The following is a 20,317-nucleotide window of genomic DNA, read 5'->3' as shown; positions in this document are numbered from 1 at the left end:
TGAACAGATACCTTGTGAAATGATAACAACAACAACAATAACAATAATACAAATCCGACGAGCACAGATGAGGTTGTGTTATCCAGATTGGAAAAGCTCCAAAAGGCCCAAGATGGCATGATGCAGCTACTGAGTTTGCTTCTACCACAGACACACCAAGAAGCATCTGTTGAAAGGAGCAGCTTACCTGAAGAACGTGCAATAAATGAATCTTTGATAAGGCAAGTACATACTGTTCAACAACAAACTCCGGCGACACATGATAATGTTCGAGGAATCAGAACTTCTGAGATTGTTGAAAGGATTGGTGAAGAGGCTTGGTCTTCCTCTGAGTTCGTCACAAAAGATGAATTTATTGGTCTCCTTAAAACCGAAAGGGATAAATCATCGTCATCGGTAACTTCCATCGACTTTCATCCACCCTACCTTGTGGAAGTTGCGGTCAAACCTTACCCTCGCAGTTACATGAGTCCAGTATTTCGAAAATACAATGGGAAATTGGGCAATTCCAAAGAACATATCATTCAATTTATAGATGATTTGGGTATTTATGTGCATGATTTTGAATTAAGAATCCGAGAATTTTCACAGTCTCTCACTGATCGAGCATACTCTTGCTACAGGAGTTTGCCATCAGGGAGTATAAGGAGTTGGGACGACATGGTCTCTCAATTTTGTGCAAAGTTCTTTATGATTGAAGATAAATGGAGCATAGCTGACTTATCAGAAGAAAGATAAAACTTTGGAGAAATACTCGTTAATTACGCTCAAAAGTTTAGGGATGTTAGAGAATTAGCTGTATATTAGGTGTAAAAGAATTAGGGTAACTTGTATTTAGTAGTTTCCTATTTTGTTGGTAGTTTCCTATTTCCTAGTCTCCTAGCTTTGTATATAAATATGTACTATTCTATGAAATACACAGATAATTCGATTCACTATTTTCTACATGGTATCAGAGCATTGTGATTCAAAATTCGAAATTCGAAATTAGGGTTCTGGAAAAAAGAAAAAAAAAAAAAAAATTAGGGTTTGAGTTTAGGGTTGTTTTTTCGAAAACCCTATTTGGAGTGACCATTTTTTCTCACCGCCCACATAGGAAGATGAATTATTTTAAGAAGAGATGAATGCTTTGGTTGCGAATGGTACTTGGGTCTTGGTTGATTTACCTTCCGGAAAACAGGCCATCGGGTGTAAATGGGTGTTCACGGTTAAATTCAATCCAGACGGCACAGTTGCTCCCTTAAAGGCCCGTCTTGTTGCCAAGGGTTATGCTCAAACCTATGGAGTGGACTATTGTGATACTTTTTCTCCTGTTGCTAAACTCACATCTGTTCGACTGTTCATTTCCATGGCAGCTACTCATCATTGGCCTTTGCATCAGCTTGATATTAAAAATGCTTTTCTTCATGGAGATCTTGAGGAAGAAGTATATATGGAGCAACCTCCTGGGTTTGTTGCTCAGGGGGAGTTAGGGCGAGTTTGTCATCTTCGCAAATCTTTATATGGATTGAAACAAAGCCCTCGTGCTTGGTTTGGTAAATTTAGTCAGGCTGTTGAGAAGTTTGGTTTGTTGAAAAGTAAGTCGGATCATTACGTGTTTTATAAAAGATCATTTGTTGGTATCATTTTGTTAGTGGTGTATGTTGATGACATCGTTATTACGGAAATGATGCGAAGGCATCTCATCCCTTAAGTCTTTCATTCACACCCGAGTTTAACACGAAAGATTTAGGGGAACTCAAGTATTTCTTGGGGATTGAAGTTATTCGGAGTAAACAAGGTATTTTTAAATCTCGAAAGAAAGTATGTACTTGATTTGCTAAGCGAGACAAGGAAATTGGGATCAAAACCTTGCAATGCTCCAATGAATCCAATTCGTGCATCTTACACGTGATGGGAAACCATTTGAAGATCCCGAGAAATATCGCAGGTTAGTTGGAAAGTTGAATTATTTAACTGTGACTCGTCCAGATATTGCATTTCCAGTTAGTGTTATCAGTCAGTTCATGTCTTCCCCAACAATTCATCATTGGGCAGCATTAGAACAAATTTTATGTTACTTGAAAGGAGCACCAGGACGAGGTATAGTTTACAAGGATCATGGACATACCCAGATTGAGTGTTTTTCTGATGCGTACTGGGCGAGGCTCCAAGGTAGATAGACGATCCACTTCGGGATATTGTGTATTTGTTGGTGGCAATGCAGGTCTCTTGGAAGAGTAAGAAACAAAATGTTGTATCTAGATCCGTCTTTGAATCGAATATAGAGCTATGGCCCGATCCGTGTGTGAGGTAATATGGATTTATCGACTTTTGGCGAATTCGGGTTTAAGACTTCTATTCCAGCAAAATTATGGTGTGATAATCAAGCTGCTCTTCATATTGCCTCGAATCCCGTATTCCACGAGCGAACTAAGCACATTGAGATCGATTGTCATTTTGTTCGTGAGAAAATTCAACAAGGTCTGATCTCCACAGGATATGTGAAAACCGGAGAACAACTAGGAGATATTTTTACAAAAGCTTTGAATGGGGTGCGAATTGACTATCTTTGTAACAAGCTGGGCATGATTAACATCTATGCTCCAGCTTGAGGGGGAGTGTTAGAGAATTAGCTGTATATTAGGTGTAAAAGAATTAGGGTAACTTGTATTTAGTAGTTTCCTATTTTGTTGGTAGTTTCCTATTTCCTAGTCTCCTAGCTTTGTATATAAATATGTACTATTCTATGAAATACACAGATAATTCGATTCACTATTTTCTACAAGGGAAAAAGCTCTTGATTGTGCTGAGACCATGGCTGAAAAGGAGCTGGTCAAAATGTGTATCAAAGGCATATTGGATGAATATCGCTTACACATTGAAAACCATGCCATATACAATTTTGCAGAGCTTATAGCTAAATCAAGAAATACTGAAGCCACTATTTTCCGTTTGACCAAGCCGTCCAACCAAAACAACCAAACACATAGGCCATGGAAAGGTTCAAAACGTGGTGTTGACATAGCACTAGCTCAAGACAGACAAAAATTTTGAAGCCCATAAAAAAGGGAAACGAAGTGATAAACCAGTCGAATGTCCTGGTGATAAAGAAAGAGTTTGTATCTTGTTAGAAGCATGGATTAAGGATGGAGAAGTAGTACTGCCATTTGTCACGAAATTATCCACTCCAGAAGAAAAGCAACATGATCTCTATTGTCATTTCCATCGAAAAATTAATCATCCAACAATGAGGTGTTACACGCTAAGGAAGATTTTTCATGAGCGACTAGAGAAAGGAGAGATTATTTTAGATCAAAATGAGGTGGAGCAAATGTCGTTTCTCCAACACCAAAACGGAGGAGCCGCTATGACATGCACATAAGAGTTTTCCCTCATTTCAATAGGGATATCAGGGAGCATACATATCGAGGAAATTATAGAAGAACAAGAACAACCAAGAGTAGACAACATGGTAGAGCCATTGTTAAAAACTAAATTGTTTCGTAATTTCTTCGATTGCTTAGAATTTGGCCAAGATGCAAGGACTAAGGCTACAGAAGTTTTGCTTAAAATTTCCCAACAACATGGCTCTTCTTGTTATATGGTAGGGCGCCCAATGCATAATATTGCTAAAAAATCTGAAGAAGTGATTGTCTTTACCAATGCTGACATACAAACGTCTCCGTTCCTTCACAACCGACCATTATATGTCGAGGCAAAAATTAATGGCCTAAAAGCGAAACGTGCTTTAGTAGATAATGGAGCTTTAGTAAATCTCATGCCAATTGGAGTATATTCTGCTATAAAAGAGATCAAAGGGGGGGTTAATCCCACAACCGATTACACTCACTGGATTTGTTGCCAAGTCTGTAAAAACTATGGGGTATGTGACTGTTGAGCTAGAGGTTGGACCAAACAGAGGACCCACTCGGTTCCATGTGATAGAAGCAGACACTTCGTACCATCTCTTATTGGGACGACAGTGGATTCATACACATCATTGTGTGCCATCGACGTTGCATCAATGTGTCAAGGCACACATTCAGGGAAGAGATGTTCATATCATAGCTACCAAAGCACTGTTTGCTAGAGAAGAAGCTCACATGGCGGAAGCAATGTTCTTTGATGAGCTTTTAGAAAATAACATGGAAATGGTCACAAGGCCACGTGCAGTACGCTTACCAAAATGGGAAGAATATGCAGTAACAAATTATCCTTCAATTGCCAAGCCCAAAAGAGAAAAGAAGGTTCAAAAAGTCACTTTGCCTTATGGGAAAAGAGCGTATTGTTTATGACGGTACGCGGGGTTGACTATCATGTCTGGCCCCACTATTGCTATGGCGGAAGAGGTTGAGAATACGTTCGTTCTACCCCATCCACAAGTTGATGGTCTGTTAAAGGATGTGGAAGACAAGTCAATATCACTTGAGCTACAAGAAGAGCCAAAATCCACGTCTAACAAATTGGAAGAAATTAATTTATCAGAAAATCCCGAAGAGAAAAAACCTATGTTCATTTCTACTGACTTACCTGTAGCTATACGAGATGAATTGATGGAGCTATTATGCAAATATCGAAATGTGTTTGCTTGTGCATACAAAGATATGTCTGGGCTAGATCCTAAACTAGTCACTCACAAATTAAGCACACTACATGAAGCAAAACCAGTAAAGCAAACCTGAAGGAATTACAGGCCAGAGGTGCAACTTCAAATTAAGGCAAAAATTGAAAAATTACTAAAAGCAAGATTTATTCGCACATGCAAGCATCCGATATGGTTGGCTAACATAGTGCCAGTATAGAAAAAGAATGGAAAAATAAGAATCCGTGTTGATTATCGAGATCTTAATAAAGCTTGTCCAAAGGATGACTTTCCATTGCCGAATCTTGATACTTTAATTGATGCAACAACAAATTGTGAGATTTTTTATTTCGTGGATGGGTTTAGCGGATATAACCAAATTTAGATGTCTCCAAAAGATGCAGAGAAAATGGCGTTTCGAAATTTGTTCGAAAACTTCTACTACACTGTCATGCCATTTGGTCTGAAAAATGCTGGAGCCACCTATCAAAGAGCAATAACGGCAATATTCCATGACATGATGCATGAGAACGTAGAAGTGTATGTTGATGATATCGTCGTCAAATCCCAAAATAAATTTAATTACATTCGCGATCTCGAGAGAGCATTCCAAAGGTGTGAAAGATACAAACTTTTTATGAAACCTCTTAAATGTACCTTTGGTGTGAGCGCAGGAAAATTCTTAGGGTTTTTTGTTCACAAAAAAGGTATAAGCATAGATGAAAATAAAACTAAGGCTATATAAGCCATGCGAGCACCAGAGTCAGCAAAGGAACTAAAAAGCTTCCTTGGAAAAGTATCATACTTACGATGTTTATACCAGCTTTGGTGGAACTCACAAATCCACTACAGGCCATAATGTGGAAGGGTGTATCATTTTGTTGGGGAGAAAGACAGCAAAGTTCATTTGACAGGATTAAAAGTGTGTTGTCTTCTCCTTAGGTTATTATGTCACCAGTACAAGGAGTACCATTACTATTATATTTAGCTGTTACCGAGACATCTATCAGGACACTGTTAGCACAACAAGTCGAAAGGAAAGAAAAGCCTGTGTATTATCTTAGCCGAAAATTGAAAGACGCCGAGATAAATTACCCCTATGTTGAAAAATAATGTTTGGCTTTGGTATACACAGCCCAGCAATTGCGACATTACTTAGTAGCACATCAAATAATAGTGATGACCAAGGCAGATCCCAGAAAGTTTATGTTATCAAACCCATACCTTCTAGTAGAATAGCCCGGTGGATACTAATGCTTAGCGAGTTTGATATCACGGTCATGTATCCAAAGGCACAGAAAAGTCAGACCTTATCTAATCTATTGGCATGTTTACTTGATAATGATGAAAATTTACTCATGGATGAAATCCCTGGGGAGTTACATGAGGCTATGATTTGCAATGAGAGAACACAAGAATGGTGGGCAATAACATTTGATGGGTCGTCAACCGCTAAAGGAGGAGGTGCAGGAATAGTATTAACTGATCCTATGGGTAAGAATCATATTCTAGCTTATAAGTTATCGTTTGATTGTACTAACAATGAAGCTGAGTATGAGGCACTTATTATGGGAATGACAGTCGTGCTAAAAATGGAAGTCAGCAAAGTTGTGATTAGAGGGGACTCCAAACTTGTTATCCAGCAAGTCAAAGGGGAATTTGCTGTGAAAGAGCCATCATTGGCAACATATCAAACAATGCCCAAGAGCTAGCAAAGAATTTTGAGGAATGTCAATTCGAGCATATGCCTCGAACACAAAATAGGTATGCCGATGCTTTGGCTACTAAAAATTGAGGTATCGGAAATCCAAAACTTGACATTTAAAATAGTCAATCAATAGCGTTCAATCACCTCGGGGTATGGAAAAGAGTCTGCCAGCAAAAAGTGGACACAACAAATGATTGATAAGCTCGCGAAATTGAAAAAGACTCATCTCAAAGAGATGCAACACTTTGTTGTTATAGGTGGGACACTTTATTACCGATCATCAGATGGGGTGTTAGCAAGATGTTTAGAGCAAGAAGAAATCTCTACTCAGATGGAAGAAATTCATAATGTTGCCTGTGGAGTCGAAGGTCCCAAATTGTCAAGAAAATACAAAGGGTCGATTATTTTTGGCTAGAAATGGAAGAAGATTACTAGAGTACTGAGTGCATGTGGTATTATGGTCAAGAACGTTCAAGACTCAATTATACATGTTTGCATGGTTTATGAGTTGTTGATAGGTGTATGGGCACTTAGTCGTAGGTCAGTTATACTTTTATATTTTATGCTTTTCTTACTGAGTCTGTCGACTCACAAATATTATGTTATGTGCAGGTAAAGGCAAAGCTGTTGTTGAACGGTAGTGAGTTTTGAACTGGATGAAGATTATATATATCGAGATATTCAACTTGGAGTGTTGGATCTTCGGGATAACTAGGGCTCACAATTTTGTAGTCTCTGTGCGACATCTTTTGATTATGTAAAGTTGAAAAACATAGATACGGGATCCTAGATTTTATAAATGTAATACAATATATGTATATTTATTAAAGTTTAAATTTTATCACTTTTGATAAACCCTTTGATTAGCAAAGGTTGCACAGTAATTTTGAAAAACATTGTAGCACGACTAAACTAGTAGGGTGTTAGAATCTCTCTCTAGAAATTGAAGGTCTTGCCTTAGCCAATAATCTTGTAAAACTTGTGAGAAATAAAAACTCGAAATAGACGTAGTTCCATTACCGTCGAGACATTGGGAGTGAACTACTATAAATTTTTTGTGTCTCTCTATTTACTAACTTAAACATATTTCTCCTCTCGCCAATCTAGCGAGTGACTATTGACCAAATTTCTGCGTCAACATGTATAAATCTCTTCAATTTAAATTCTACGTCTGTTGCTGTACGCAATCATTAAAAGAAAGAATTAAAAAATTTATCGATGCCGAAACAGATATGGGTATTGTTGTAATTACATGTGTACCATGCCAACCCAACTCATATTTTGAAAGGCACGCAACAATACGGGTTATGTCGTGCTGACCCATAAAAAGATATGGGTCGTATCGTGTCGTGTCGTGCTATGCTAACATTTCAAAGGGTAGGTCTTGTGTAACGTGCGTGCCAAGATGACACATTACAAGCTAAGTGATTCCCACAAGTTGGCCAAGTGGTGGCACATGTTGGTGTACATGCTGATGCTTAGTTTGTATGGTAGTGGCATTTTTGTAAATATCTTTAATATTGTCCGGATTAGGACGGGACTTAGTATTCCCCATTTATTTGGGTCTACAAATACAATGGTGCAATCGGTTTGGAAAAACTATGTGATTTGGTTTACGGTTTGGCCGTATGTCTATAGAGCCAAATTCATATATGTTCCTGTTAGAAGGCTAAAAGCTTAGAATACTCTTTAAGGGGGTACCCTGGTGTCAGCTCTCCACCACCCACAGGCACCTTGGTGCTAAGTGAGCTACTACTAGTCAGTAGGACTAGTGGGACATGCATATGAGGATCACTAGGGGACTCATATGTCTCCATGAGTTGGAGTACTCATGGACATTATCGGGTCGACCCGGTAGTGCGTTTAAGAAGCTGCTTGAGGTTAAGAGGTACACTTCCATTGGCTTGCTGGTATGCCGCTTGCACGGGACATGCCCCAAACCTCCAAGAGATGTTGTGGAGTGCCTTGGCCATGAGTCTTAACACGAGAAGACACGGGTAGTCATTTGTGGGCTAGTTTGCATACGCGCGTGGGACGGATGCATCATGTTGGAAAGAGACAGAGGTCTAACATATGCTGCTAGTTTGGTGGCTTGTCTCAAGGGCCTGCCAACATGCGTGGAGGCATGGCGCCTTGAGGATCGGTCCATGGACGTATGGGAGTCCTTGTGCGACGAGGGAGACTGTTCGGACAGTATTGAATGGGGCATTATGGAAGCGTTTGTTGGGAATATTTTACCAGGATCTAGATTTACTAACAAGTATGTTTCATTAACATCCTAAATATGAATTCTCTAAAACAATGAAATAAACACATAAGGGTTTAAGAAAACCTTACATTGATTGCAGCGGAATAGAATGACTCCTTCCGTTCAAGATCTCTAGCCCTTGATTCCTTTCTGTAGCAGAGCATTATTAAGATCTGAATCTGGATCTCTTTCTCTCCTTCGGGTTTGGTTACAACTGTCTTACTCACTATGATTGAGTACTTAACTTACTATGTGTGGGCATGGCACTCACTCACTATAGGCCGTAGTAAGAAGAACAATGAAGGAGGTGAGAAAATGTTGGAATTTATTTTACCAGGATCTTAGATCTACTCACAAGTATGTTGTTTAACATCCTAAATATGAACTTTCTAAAACGATAATAAACACATATAAAGTTAAGGAAACCTTACATTGGTTGCAGCGGAATAATATGTCTCCTTCCACTCAGATCTCTAACCCTTGTATCCTTTCTGTCGCAGAGTATTATCAAGATCTGAGTCCGAATGTCCTTCTCTTTGATTTGGATTCTACATGATCTTCTAGACGATGATTGAGGTACCACTTGTTGTGTGTGGGCACTACTCTATCACTAGGGTATTTCGAAATTGGAAGAGAAAAAGAGAGAGAGAGAGAGAGAGAGAGAGAGAGAGAGAGAGAGAGAGAGAGAGAGAGAGAGAGAGAGAGAGAGAGAGAGAGAGAGAGAGAGAGAGAGAGAGAGAGAGAGAGAGAGAGAGAGAGAGAGAGAGAGAGAGAGAGAGAGAGAGAGGTCGGCTATAGAGAGAAGGTGGATGGCTCAATTTTCTGAAAGGCAATCTCTTGAATTACTGAATAATTCTTATTTTAGTGTGAGCCATCACTTTCTATTTATAGGCAACTACTAGGTTTAGGTTAGTAATTATTTGGCATTAAAATAATGAAAATAATAATTGGAAAAAGCTTATACAAGTGGCCGGCCATGGTGTTAATGGGCCCCACTTGGAATTTTGCAGTTTTCACCATTTTCATTTCTATTTTCTCAAAAACGCCAATTTTCCAATTCTAACCATTTAATAGCCAAAACTAATTATTTAATAACTAAAATAAATTATTAAATAATATTGTCATTTAACATAATTATTAATTAGACATATAGCGTCTCTTAATTAATAAATAATCCTAGAATCTCTTTTCTTTACAATTTCGCCCTTGCTTAGTGAAAATTCACAAACTAGACATAGTCTAATTTTAGAATTATAATTGATTAATCATAAATCAATTATTGAGTCTTACAAGCAGTATGGTCTCAACTAGAATGGGGACCATGGACCTATATTACTGAGCTTCCAATAAGCCGAACCGAATTTATCGAGTAAATTCTCTAACTTATTAATTCCTTGTTGAATCCACTCTTAGAACTTGGAATTGCACTCTCAGATTTATATAGAGCGCTCTATATGTTCCACGATATAGATATGCTATCACATTTAACCATCATTATAATCTTAATTTGATCAAAGATCCTCTATATAGATGATTTACACCGAGAAAGGATAAATTTACTGTTTCACCCCTCAATGTATTTGGCCCCTTAAAACACTTAGCTACCTGTAAATGATGTTTTAGTGAACTAAGATATAGTCACTGAAACAAGAGCTCATCCATTTACTTCTATTTAGCTAAGCTCGAAGGGAATCATCACTTAACTTCTATAGACCAGTAGAAGCTATAGATTCCATATTTATGTTCAGCGCTCCCACTCAGTCATACTATCATGTTCCCAAAATATACGTATCACCCTGACCCAAAAGTAGGCTTAACTAATAAATCAAAGAACATGAATAACACTCCTGAGATTTAGCCTAAGCATATCAGGACTTAGATTCTTTTGATCTAAGATCAACTAGTGATATTGACTTGGAAAGATACAACGGTAAGTTTATAATATCTTGACTAAGTTCAATATCGGTCTAGTTTAATGTATACTCCAGACATTCGAAACTAGTATACTTTACCAATGTCCTGGAAAGAACATAACACTTACTCCAAGTGTAAGTATACTTCATCGCTGATTATCACATCAGTGTAAATCCAAAACACTAATGAAACATGGACTTAGTCTTTTGAATCATATAATCACAATCACATTCCACTGTGTTGACAATACTGTAATTGTGAATAAATATATGTTCTCGACTTAACTGATTTTGTGTATATATTAAATATATATATTAAATCATAAGCAAGAAAAATACATGTTAACATAAATCACTTCAAATTTCTTAAATTGATAACTAATCAGATTGTAATGGGTTTTATTTAGGGTACAAAATCCAACAGAAAACACTAAGGAAGGAACTCTCTCATCAAGGTTTGGTTGAATAGTCAGGTTAACAAAAGTTGGATGAGTGAGAGTATCATGTTCCTTTTATAGTGTTTCAATTAGGGCTTAGGGTTGAATTATATGGATTAAAAAAGAATAAAATATTAGGCAAAAAATCAACCTTGGCCGTACAAGATAGTGGACCTCTTTCTAGTTAGATTTTTGCCACTTTATTTCAGCCACTTATTATTCTTTTCAATAATACCATATTTTCTAATTCAAACCTATAAATGCCAAAAATATTTAATTACTAAATAAAATTGTCATTTATGTAATTTATTAATTAGACCATACAAAGCCTCTTAATTAACAAATTGATCACAAAACCTCTTTTCTTCACAATTAAGGCCTTGCTTAGTGAAAATTCTTAAATAAGAGATAGTCTAATTTTAGAATTATAATTGATTAATTAAAATCAATTAACTGCGTCTGCAAGCAGTATTATCTCAACTAGTGAGGGGACCATGGGCCTATATAACCGAGCTTTCAATAAGTAGATCTAGGATTCACCAAGTAAATTCTCAACTTATTAATTCTGCCTTGCTCCACTATAGATTTTGGAATTGAATACACTCTCAGTTATATATAATACTCTATATGTACCACGATATAGATATGTTATGATTATCCATTGTTACAATCCTAATAGTCAAGGATCCTTTATAGATGATCTACACAAAATAGGGATAAATTTACCGTTCTACCCTTCAATGTATTTTATCCTTAAAACACTTAGCTACCTATAAATAATAAAACTAATATAATTACTGAAATGAGGCCTCAATCACTTATCTCTATTTAGCCAAGCTCGAAGGAGATCATCGTTTCACTTCTAAATACCTATAGAAGCTATAGATTCCATATCTAAGATTAGCGCTCCCATTCAATTGTATTATCATGTTCCCAAAATGTACGTATCACTCAGACCAAAAAGTAGGCTTAACTAACAAATCAAGGAACACAAATAACACTCTTGAGATCGAACCTAACCATGTCAGGATTCAGATCCATAGACCTAAGATCAACCATTGATATTGACTTAGAAAGATATAACGGTAAGTTTATGATATCTTATCCAAGAGCAATATCGGTCCCTTCCAATGTATACTCCATACATCCGATACTGGTAAACTTTTCTAATGCCCTGGAAAGGACATACCACTTATCCAAGGTGTAAGTATACTTATCGCTGATTATCATGCCAGTCTAAATCCAGTGAACTGACAAATCAGGGAATTAAACTTTTGAACATATAATCATGATTATATTCCACTGTGATGACGACACTATAATTATGAACAAATACATAACTTCTGGACTTAATAGAATTTATACATTAAACATAATCATGAAATAAATCATGTGAACCATGCAACATAAAAGCGATTTCTGATCTTTATTAATTAGTAAATTTGATTATATTGAAATGAGTTTTATTTAGGGCACAAAACCCAACAGCGTTGGCACGTCGACTTGGTGTTGGCATCTTGCCACATATGCTACCTGTTGGGTTTTGTTCCCTAAATAAAACCCATTTCAATATAATTAGATTTACTAATTAATAAAGATCAGAAATCATTTTATGTTGCATGGTTCACATGATTTATTTCATGATTATATTTAATGTCTAAATTCTATTAAGTCCAGAACATATGTATTTGTTCATGATTATAGTGTTGTCAACACAGTGGAATATAATCATGATTATATGTTCAAAAGTTTAATTCCCTGATTTGTCAGTTCACTAGATTTAGACTTGCAAGATAATCGGCGATAGATATACTTACACCTTGGATAAGTGTTATGTCTTTTCCAGGGCATTAGCAAAGTTTACCAGTATCGGTTGTATGGAGTATACATTGGAAGGGACCGATATTGAACTTGGATTAGATATGATATATTTACTGTAATATCTATTCAATTCAATATCACCTAGTTGATCCTAGATCAAATGATCTTAATCTTGACATGATTAGGTTTGATCTCAAGAGTGTTATTCATGTTCTTTGATTTGTTAGTTAAGCCTACTTTTTGGTCAGGGTGATACGTACATTTTGGGAACATGATGGTACAATTGAGTGGGAGCGCTAAACATAGATATGGAATCTATAGCTTCTATAGGTATTTAGAAGTGAAACGATGATTTCCTTCGAGCTTGGCTGAATAGAGATAAATGATTGAGATCTCATTTTAGTGATTATATTAGTTCACTAAAATATCATTTATAGATGCCAAGTGTTTTAAGGATAAAATACATAAAAAGGGTGTAACGGTAATTTTATCCCTTTGCAATGTAGATCATCTATAGAGGATCATTAATTATTGAGATTATAACAATTGATAATTAATAGCGTATCTATATCGTGGAACATATAGAGCGTTCTATGTAACTGAGAGTGCAATTCCAAGTTCTATGGTGAATGCCATGAGGAATTAATAAGTTAGTGAATTTACTTGGTAAGTTTTAGATCTGCTTATTGGAAGCTCGGTTATATAGGCCCATGGTTCCCATACTAGTAGAGACAAACTGCTTGTAAGACTGAGTTAATTGATTCTAATTAATCATTTATAATTCTAAAATTAGACTATGTCTAGTTTATCAATTTTTCACTAAGATACGGCTTGATTGTGAAGAAATAGTGGTTTTAGGGTTTATTTATTAATTAAGAGACTTTATGGGGGCTAATTAATAAATATTATAAATGAAAATTTTATTTGATAGTTATTTTAATTATTAAATAAATAGTTTTGGCATTTATAGGGTTGAAATTGTAAAAAAAGTGGTATTTATGAAAAATAGGTAAAATAGTTAGGAAAAATGACAAAACCCAAACTTGAGTGGGGCCCATTAAGTGGTCGGCCATCAAGTGTAATTTTTACCCTATTTTATCATTTTTTTATTCCTAATAATTCAACTCTAACCCTATTCAAGATAGTATAAAAGGGAGGCTATGGTCTCTTCATCCAACTAATGCCTCTAAAGCTAAAAACCTAGCTTTTTGATGAGACCTCTTCCTTCTTCTTCCTCTTCAATTTCGAAATAATAAGCCTTTCTTCACAAAATTAATTCAGCCATTAGTGATTGAGTAAGTGCCCACACACATCAAGTTGGTCCTCAATCATAGTATGTAAGAATGTGAAGAATCCAAACACAAGGAAGGAGTTTCGGGCTCAGATCTTGGTGATACTCTACTACAGAAAGGATACAAGGGTTAGAGATCTTAGCGGAAGGAGTCATTTAATTCTACTGCACTCATTTTAAGGTTTCTCAAACTTTATATGTGTTTATTTACATTGTTTTAGAAACTCATATTTAGGATGTTAAACAACATACATGGTAGTAAATCTAGATCCTGGTAAAATAATTCCAACACTACCTTGGTCACGAGTGACAAGGTGAGCGTCGGTGTTGGGATTTGCCTTATCATAGTGGGAACTATGGACAGTGCGAGTATCTTGGATAGAGAGCCACAATGCATGGATGCACTCATGGATGCTTGCGAGCATCACTCGGCAGGAGTTTTTTGAGAGACGGAAGTGTGCACGAGGCACACGGTTGCACAAAAAATGAGCCCATTGTTACTCGGATAGTTGGAAGGCTGACCTTGGCTTAGAGAAGTCAAGGTGACGCACTGGTGTTCTGCTGCCTGAAAAGGTGAGCCCGTGATAGTTGGTATCAGAGCCAAGTTCATCTCAGTGGGAGGTGAACCTGGTTGGCTTATCCTAGAGGGGATGTAGGCATGTCGAAGGATGCTAGAAAGATAACTACCACGTGCAATTGTGGAGATGCACAACAAAATGTTTGAAACTTTTTGGCATAGTACAAGGTTGATTGGGTAGTCCATACTGTATGCTTGGTACACTAGGCCAAGTTTGCTTGAGTGACATCGTAAGCCGCAGGAGGCGCTTTTGTTGAAAAGGAAGCTTATTGGCAGGGGTGTGGAAGTAGTGCAGGGACTGCCAGATTCTTGTTAGTCACGACAGTGGTCGAGAGTTGATGACCAAGATGGTTAAATTTGGAATAGACATGGAATGCTTCAATTGCTACATGAATGTGTCAAGAGGGACGCACATGGAGACCAAGGGGGGTAGATGCCGCAATCGTCAGAGGATGATTGTACTTGGAGGTGTTCGCATGTGACTTTTATTAGATCCATATGGAAGTGCCGAGGCAGTTGAGTGGGATGTGTGGGCTTGTAAAAGCGCCATCGAGCGTAAGTCACATAAGGGCATCAATAGAGATGCGCAGTTGTGGAATGAATGCATCAAAGAAGCCAACATGGCTAAGAAGACCGAGCGCAAGCCTCGAGATGGCACTAGAGTTTGTGTGGAGGCCAGAGGGCCATGCCAATGAGACTTAGTAGTCATGTGAGCTTGCGAAGGTCGAGAAGGGTTTTAAAGTTTGCATGATGGCCAGAGGGTTGAATCATTGGAACTTAGTACATCGTGTGAGCTAGAAGGGTGTGAGACAAGTGTGAATCAGTTGGATGGTTGAGCGGACAATGCATGCATACAAAAATCGATGGGGTGCTATATGAGATAGTTGACTCGAGAGTCACATCCTGTGGGATGCACTTTTAGATGGCATGGTGTGCATGAAGAGTTGGGGCGGTCAGGCATTCGAGTGTCGGCATGTTGTCGAGGATGCCAATAGATGAAATGGGGGAGAGACCTTCACGGTTCACTCAACAGACTACTTATTCATTACAAGCATCAAGATGAGTATCATGGAGATTGATTGTTGTTCAGGATGTAAAGTCAAGAAGACTCGGGGCACAGGCAGTGCCAGTTATCTAGGGTGAAAGTCTGCAGGACTCAAGTACTAAGATAACACCATGGCAATATTTGCCTAAGGTGAAAGTCAGTAGGACTAAAGTACGAAGGCAATATTAAAATGTCGAGGGGTAAAGAGTCAAATGACCGAGGCTTTAGTTCAGCAACTTCATCAAAGTGAAATTTGGAATGGAAGGACCGTATGTGAGTATGCGGTTAGCTTGCGAGCTATATCTTGAGGGGTATTCCTCTAAGAGAAGTTCTTTCCAAGTTGAAGTGGGGGAGCCCACTAATTCATATGTTTGAAGAATCAGGGTACTTGTTCAGTTTTGGTGTGTGAATCCAGAGGGAAACACTACAACAGATGGTTTGTTTAGTGCAAAGACTTGCATGATTGCTGCAAGCTGCAGATAGACAATATGCAGGGGCGTAGGCTGAGATCAAGACTGAGATAGTTTGTGGCATGTATGGGCTTGTTTTGTGTTTATAGGGACACTAGTGTTGTATGAGACAGTGGAAGCCGAATGGTTCAGAGAGCATATGCCGATGGGAGATTGCGGATTGGGATGACTTCAAGTCTTAAGAGTAAGACTTCGTGTTATCAAGTTTGTCAAAAGTTAGCGAGTCATCAGAGGATGCAAGGGTGATTTTGGGAGATGGACTTGTGACAGAGTTTTGAGAGCCGAAATAAGCAGGAGCTAGAGGGCAAATTTTTGGCTTTGGGTGATTGTTAGATCATTGACCACGTGAAAGAAGCTCAGAGGAGCAAGTATGCAGTGGATCAGAGGGACCTTTTGCATGAAGTCGTGGGTGTGTGGTTGGGCGGGAGGGCCAATGTTGAGAACTTCGCGAAGAAATTTTGTGTAAGAGTGAAATTGGTGCTGCATTGGGTGCAGTTGGCTTGCGAGCCTCGTCCAGGTGGGACACACCAAATTTTATCCTACGATCAGAGTGTCTTGCTCAATGGCCATCAAGAGGATGGTGCACCATGGAGTTGGCGTGTGAAGTTTCCGGAGGGACTTGTCCAGAGGGACTTGGCTTCAGTGGAAGCGTGTTTTGTAGGTGTCGTTGGGTACGGTTGGTTTGCGAACCTCACCCCAAGGGGTGCATCATACTTAGTCCTTGTCAAAAGGAGTATGCATTGGACAATTGGCGGGTGAGCTACTATCAGAGGATGTGTTAGCTTCAGGGTCAGTGTTGCAAGGGCTACTTGGTTGACTGGAGGGACGTTGTGATGGACTCGAAGGAGTTCATGTTGGGGGAAGTATTCTAGTGCGGAGGCACTACTCTATGGGAGATTCTGAATAGCGATAGTGGCACAAGCTCTTTGATCGAGTCCAAGAGTGGGCGAGGGAGATCGTCACCGAGAGGGTGGTTCTACCGAGGTAGAGAGACAAGTGTAGACTTAGGATTCGGATGAAGCTTGGAGTAAGCTTAGGAGTCGAGATCAGGAAAATTTTCCTGCGGTCCATCGATGAGGGCATCGACATGTTGAAGTGGGGGAGAATGTAACGTGCGTGCCAAGATGGCATGTTACAAGCTAAGTGATGCCCACAAGTTGGTCAAGTGGTGGTCATGTGGTGGCGCATGCTGGGGGCATGCTGATTAGGGGTGTTCGCGGTGCGGGTGGTGCGGTTTTTGACTATTTTTTCAAACCAACTCGTACTAGCGGTTTTTTCAATTTCCAAAACCGCACCCGCACCGCGAAACTAAAAAACTGCAAAAATTTCACCTCAAAAAATGGTGCGATGTGGTGCGGTTTATGCAATTTTTGTGGATTGGACTATCACTAAATAATTAAACTATCACAAATACAACAAAGTTTGACAGCACTTGTCAAAAATATCATAAGGCTTGAAAATAAATATGAAAAAAAAGTTTCAAGTTTCAATGATACAATAATTAGTGGACTTGGGTTGGGCCTTCACATATTGGACCTAAATAAATATAAAAATTGGTATTTTTATAATATGCGGTGCAGTGCGGTTTGAATCGCATATTAACAATTCAAAACCGCAAACCGCACCGCGCGGTTTAGAAAAAATTCAAACCGCGACCGCACCGTAAAGAATTTCAAACTGCATTTTTTTTACGGTGTGGTGCGATGCGGGCAGTTTGAGCGGTTTGATGAACACCCCTAATGTTGATGCTTAGTTTGTACGACAATGATATTTTTGTAAATATCTTCAATATTGTCCGGATTAGGACAATACTTGGTATTCGCCATTTATTTGGGTATACAAATACAATGGTGCAATCGGTTTGGCCAAACTATGTGATTTGGTTTACGGTTTGGTCGTTTGTCTACAGAGCCAAATTCATGTATGTTCCTAGTAGAAGGCTAAAAGCTCAGAATGCTCTTTAAGGGGGTACCCTAGTGTCAGCTCTCCACCACCTCCTGACACCTTGGTGCTAAGTGAGCTACTACTAGTTAGTGGGACTAGTAGGACAGGCATATGAAGACCACAAAGGGGACTCATATGTCTCCATGAGTTGGAGTACTCATGGACATTATCGGGCTGACCCGGTAGTGCATTTAAGAAGCTGCCAGAGGTTAGCGGGTACGTTTTAATTGGCTTGCCGGTATGCCGCTTGCACGGGACATGGCCCAAACCTCTAAGAGATGTTGTGGAGTGCCTTGGCCACGAGTCTCAACACGAGATGACACGAGTAGTCATTTGTGGGCTAGTTTGCATACACGCATGGGATGGATGTACCATGTTGGAAAGAGACAGAGGTCTAACGTATGCTGCTAGTTTAGTGGCTTGTCTCGAGGGCCTGCCAACATGCGTGGAGGCATGAAGCCTTGAGGATTAGTCCATGGACGTATGAGAGTCCTTGGGCGACAAGGGAGACTTTTCGTACAGTATCGAATGGGGCATGATAGAAGCGTTGGCACGTCGGCTTCGTATTGGCATCTTGCCACACATACTACCTTGGTCACGAGTGACAAGGTGAGCGTCGGTGTTGGGATTTGCCTTATCATAGTGGGAACTATGGACAGTGCGAGTATCTTGGCTAGAGAGCCACGATGTATGGATGCACTCATGGATGCTTGCGAGTATGACTCTGCGAGAGTTGTTCGAGAGACGAAAGTGTGCACGAGGCACACAGTACGAAAAATGAGCCAATTGTTACTCGGATGGTTGGAAGGCTGACCTTGGCTTAGAGAAGTCAAGGTACCGCACGGGTGTTCCGCTGCCTGAAAAGGTGAGCCCGTGACAGTTGGTATCAGAGCAAAGTTCATCTAAATGGGAGGTGAACCTGGTTGGCCTATCCTAGAGGGGATGTAGGCGTGTGGAAGGATGCTAGAAAGACAACTACCACGTGCAATTGTAGAGAGGCGCAGTAGAATATTTGAAACTCGTTGGCATAGTACAAGGTTGATTGGGTAGTCCATACTGCATGCTTGGTACACTAGGTCAAGTTTGCCTGAGTGACATCGTAAGCCGCAGGAGGCACTTTTGTTGAAAAGGAAGCTTGTTGGTAGTGGACCGCCAGATTATTGTTAGTCACAACAGTGGTCGAGAGTTGATGACCGAGATGATTCATTTTGGAATAGACATGGAATGCTTCAGTTGCTACATGGGTGTGTCAAGAGGGACACATATGGAGACCATGTTGGAATTTATTTTACCAGGATCTTAGATCTACTCACAAGTATGTTGTTTAACACCCTAAATAAGAACTTTCTAAAACGATAATTAAACACATATAAAGTTAAGAAAACCTTATATTTGTAGTAGCAGAATAATATCTCCTTCCACTCAGATCTCTAACCCTTGTATCCTTTCTGTCGCAGAGTATTATCAAGATCTGAGCCCGAATATCCTTCTCTTTGTGTGTGATCCTTCACAGTCTTCTAATCTATGATTGATGTACCACTTGCTGTGTGTGGGCACTACTCTATCACTAAGGTTTCAAAATTGTGAAGAGGAAAAGAGAGAGAGGTAGGGTCGGCTATAGAGAGAGAAAGTGGAAGGCTCAGTTTTTCTGGAAAAAGCAATCGGAAGAAAACTTGTTGAAACTTATTATTTGACTGAGCCATCACTTTCTATTTATAGGCAACTACTAGGTTTAGGTTAGTAATTATTTGGCATTAAAATAATGAAAATATTAATTGGAAAAAGCTTCTCAAGTGGCCGGCCACAGGTGTTATTGGGCCTTACTTGGATTTTGCAATTTTCACAATTTTTATTTTATTTTCTCAAAAACGCCAATTTTCCAATTCTAACCATTTAAATGCCAAAACTAATTATTTAATAACTAAAATAGATTAATAATTAATATTGTCATTTAATATAACTATTAATGAGACATATAGAGTCTCTTAATCAATAAATAAACCTAGAATCTCTTTTCTTTACAGTTTCACCCCTGCTTATTGAAAATTCACAAATTAGACATATTCTAACTTTAGAATTTTAATTGATTAATAATAAACCAATTATTTAGTCTTACAAGCAGTATGGTCTCAACTAGAATGGGGACCGTGGATCTATATGCTGAGCTTCCAATAAGTGAACCGAATTTACTAAATCAATCCCTACTTATTAATTCCTTGTTGAATCCACTCTTAGAACTTAGAATTGCAGTCTCAGACTTATATAGAGCATTCTATATGTTTCACGATATAGATATGCT

Source organism: Cannabis sativa, chromosome 2 (genome assembly GCF_029168945.1).
Source record: "Cannabis sativa cultivar Pink pepper isolate KNU-18-1 chromosome 2, ASM2916894v1, whole genome shotgun sequence".
Classification (NCBI taxonomy): Eukaryota; Viridiplantae; Streptophyta; class Magnoliopsida; order Rosales; family Cannabaceae; genus Cannabis; species Cannabis sativa.
This window is presented reverse-complemented; position numbering follows the sequence as displayed.